Here is a 3,911-nt window from a genome sequence, read left to right as displayed (position 1 = left end):
CCTATTCTTCGATAAGAGTCCCCAGGCTCCATCCACTGTTTAGCTTTGTGTGTCTGAACCTGTCTGAGTCAGCTGCTGAGTGGAGCCTCAGAAAGGACAACATACTCCTGTCTGCAAGCATAACACAGTATAATTAATACTGTTAGGGATTGGTGCTTGCTCATGAGATGGGTCTCAAGTTGGGCCTGTTATTGTTTGGCCATTCCTTCAGTCTCTGCTCCCACCCCTATGCCTGCATTACTTGTAGAAAAAATAAATTTTGGGTTGGAAATTTTGTGGGTAGGTTGGTATATCTATTACTCCATTGGTGTTTCTGTCTAGCTACAAGAAGTGGCCTCTTCAGGTTCCTTATCTCCAGTGTAGTGAGTCACAGCTAAGGTTACCCTCATTAATTCTTAGGCACCTTCCTTATCCCAGGTCTCTGCCTCATCCTGGAGATGCCTCCCTATGTCTTCATCCCCGTCAGTTTCAGAATCCCATTCATCTTCATGGCCATCTAGCCATCTCTCCTGTCCTTCCTCCAGCATGATCCTGAATCCTCCAACCCCCTCCCCATCCCACTTCCTCCCACCATCTACCTATTATGACTATTTTATCCCTCCTTCTAAGTGAGATTCAAGCTTTCTCCCTTCGGCCTTCCTTCTTGTTTAACTTATTTGGGTCTGTAGAGTGTAACATGGTTACCTGTATTTTATGGCTAATATCCACTTATAAGTGAGTACATACTATACATGTCCTTTTGGGCCTTGGTTACTTCACTCAGGATGATATTTTCTAGTTCCATCCATTTGCTGGCAAAAATCATGATGCCTTTTTTTTTAATAGATGAATAATATTCCATTGTGTAAATGAACCACATTTTCTATATCCATTATTCAGTTGATGGGCATCTGGGTTGTTTCCAGTTTCTGGATATTACGAATGAGGCTGCTATGAACATAGTGGAACATGTGTCCTTGTGATATGGTAGAACATCTCTTTGGTATAGCTGAGTCTTTAGATATAACTATTCCTAATTTTCTGTGGAATCACCAGATTGATTTCCAGAGTGGTTGTCCAATTTGCAATCCCACCAGCAATAGAGGAGTGTTCTTCTTTCTCTACATCCTCTCCAGCATCTGCTGTCACTTGAGTTTTTGATCTTAGTCATTCTGACTGGTATAAGGTGAAATCTCAGAGTCATTTTGATTTGTATTTCTGTGATGACTAAAGATGTTGAACTTTTTTTTTTTTTTTAGCGCTTTAGCTCCTCTGTTGAGAATTCTCTGTTTAGCTCTGTACCTCATTTTTAATTAGGTTATTTGCTTCTCTGGAGTCTAACAGCTTGAGGTCAGGGGTGGCAGTTCCCTGAGAAGTTATTTTATTGCTCAGAATTGTTTGCTCTATCCTGGGTATTTTTATTTTTCCATATGAAGTTGAGAATTTTTCTTTCAATGTCTATGAAGAATTGTGTTGGCATTTTAATGGGAATTGCATTGAATCTGTAGATGGTTGTTTGTAAAATGGCCATTTCAGTCTCTTTGTCATTTATATAAAGGAGGGCTACTGATTTCTTGAATTAATTTTATATCTAGCCACTCTGATGAAGTTTTTTTATCAACTGTGGGAGTTCTCTGGTAGAATTTTTGGGTCATTTATGTACACTAGCATATCATCTGCAAATAGTGATACCTTGACTTCTAGACAGATAGCAGGTGCCAATGTTAAATCAAGATTGGGTGAACTATCTAAACAGTCCCATAACCCCTTAGGAAATAAAAGTAGTCATTAAAAATCTCCCAACAACAACAACAAAAAGCCCAGGGCCAGATGGTTTTAGTGCAGAATTCTACCAGACTTTCAAAGAAGAGCTAATACCAATACTCTTCCAAGTATTTCACAAAACAGAAACATAAAGAACAGTGCCTAATTCATTCTATGAAGCCACAATTACTCTGATACTTAAATAACACAAAGACCCAACAAAGAAAGAGGCCAATTTTGCTTATGAATATTAATATAAAACTACTCAATAAAATTCTCAATAACCGAATCCAAGAACACATCAAAAACATCATTTGCCATAATCAAGTAGGCTTCATAATAGAGATGCAGTGATGGTTCAATATACAAAAAAAACATCAACATAATCCACTATATAAAAAAGTCAAAACAAAAATTACATTATTATCTCATTAGATACCAGAATAGCCTTTGACAAAATTCAACACCCTTTTATGTTAAAATTATTGGAGATATCAGGAATTCATGGCACATACTTAAACATATTAAAAGCAATATACAACAAACCAAGAGCCAACATCAAATTTAATTAAGAGAAACTTGAAGCAATCCCAGTAAAATCAGGATCAAAACAACATAATACTTGAAGTTCTAGCTAGAGGACTTAGATTGCAATCCTCATTTTACAGATGATGGAAAACCAAAAGCTAAAACAGTTGACAAAGCCTTTCATAGGATATGGTAGACTAGAATACACTCTCTGTGATGAACCTAAGCTCCTAGCTGACTGCAGTATGAATTTGTTAAAGAATTAGCATGGCATGAATGATGCCACAGCCCAAAAAGGCCTTCCATGAGCACCTGTGTTTTAAGTACTGGTATCTATCTGGTCCCTTGTTTTAAAAATTCTTATCAATTTGGCATTGAATTTAGTAAAATCTATATATTTCTTCAATAAGAGGTTTGTTAAAATGTTTTGTTTCACTTTTCTCTCTGTGCAAGATGGCTGGGGGTGAGGTTGGAGTGACTCTCAGGCAGCCACATCTTTCCCGACAGGATCTTGCCACATTGGATGTTACCAAGTTGACACCACTTTCACATGAAGTTATCAGCAGACAAGCCACAGTTAATATTGGTACAATTAGTCATGTAGCTCATGGGAAGTCCACCGTGGGGAAGGCTATTTCTGGAGTTCACACTGTCAGATTCAAAAATGAGCTAGAAAGAAATGTTACCATCAAGCTTGGATATGCTAATGCTAAAACTTATAAACTTGATGACCCAAGTTGTTATAGATCATGTGGAAGCAGTACACCTGATGAGTTTCCTACAGATATTCCAGGGATCAAAGAGAACTTCAAATTAGTCAGGCATGTTTCCTTTGTTGACTGTCCTGGCCATGATATTTTAATGGCTACGATGCTGAATGGTGCAGCAGTGACGAATGCAGCTCTTCTGTTGATAGCCTCAGCCCCAGACTTCGGAACACCTGGCTGCCATAAAAATCTTGAAACTCAAGCATATTTTGATCTTACAGAATAAGATTGATCTGGTAAAAGAAGGTCAGGCTAAGAAACAATATGAGCAAATTCTCGCATTTGTGCAAAGAACAGTAGCAGAAGGGGTGCCAATTATTCCAATTTCTGCTCAGCTGAAGTACAATATTGAAGTTGTCTGTGAGTACATAGTGAAGAAAATACCAGTGCCTCCAAGAGACTTTACCTCAGAGCCCTGTCTCATTGTCATCAGGTCATTTGATGTCAACAAACGTGGCTGTGAAGTTGATGACCTTAAGGGAGGTGTAGCTGGTGGTAGTATTCTAAAAGGAGTGTTAAAGGTAGGACAGGAGATAGAAGTCAGACTCGGTATTGTCTCCAAAGATAGTGAAGGAAAACTCTTGTTGTTTTAGTTAGGGTTTCTATTCTTGCATAAACATCGTGACCAAGAAGCAAGTTGGGGAGAAAAGGGTTTATTCAGCTTACTTCCACATTGCTGTTGATCACCAAAGGAAGTCAGGACTGGAACTCAAGCAGGTCAGGAAGCAGGAGCTGATGCAGAGGCCATGGAGACATGTTCCTTACTGGCTTTCTTCCCCTGGCTTGCTCAGCCTACTCTTATAGAACCCAAGACTTCCAGCACCACCCACAAGGGGCCCTACCCCCTTGATCACTAATTGAGAAAATGCCCCA

General features: G+C 39.0%; 1 pseudogene; it reads left to right on the top strand.

Moving 5' to 3' along the window:
• Positions 1 to 2,706: 2,706 nt before the first annotated feature.
• LOC116099299 lies at positions 2,707 to 3,631 on the top strand (annotated as a pseudogene).
• The last annotated feature ends 280 nt before the right edge of the window (positions 3,632 to 3,911 follow it).

The sequence above is a fragment of the Mastomys coucha genome, chromosome X (assembly GCF_008632895.1).
Source record: "Mastomys coucha isolate ucsf_1 chromosome X, UCSF_Mcou_1, whole genome shotgun sequence".
Taxonomy (NCBI): domain Eukaryota; kingdom Metazoa; phylum Chordata; class Mammalia; order Rodentia; family Muridae; genus Mastomys; species Mastomys coucha.
This window is presented reverse-complemented; position numbering and strand designations above follow the sequence as displayed.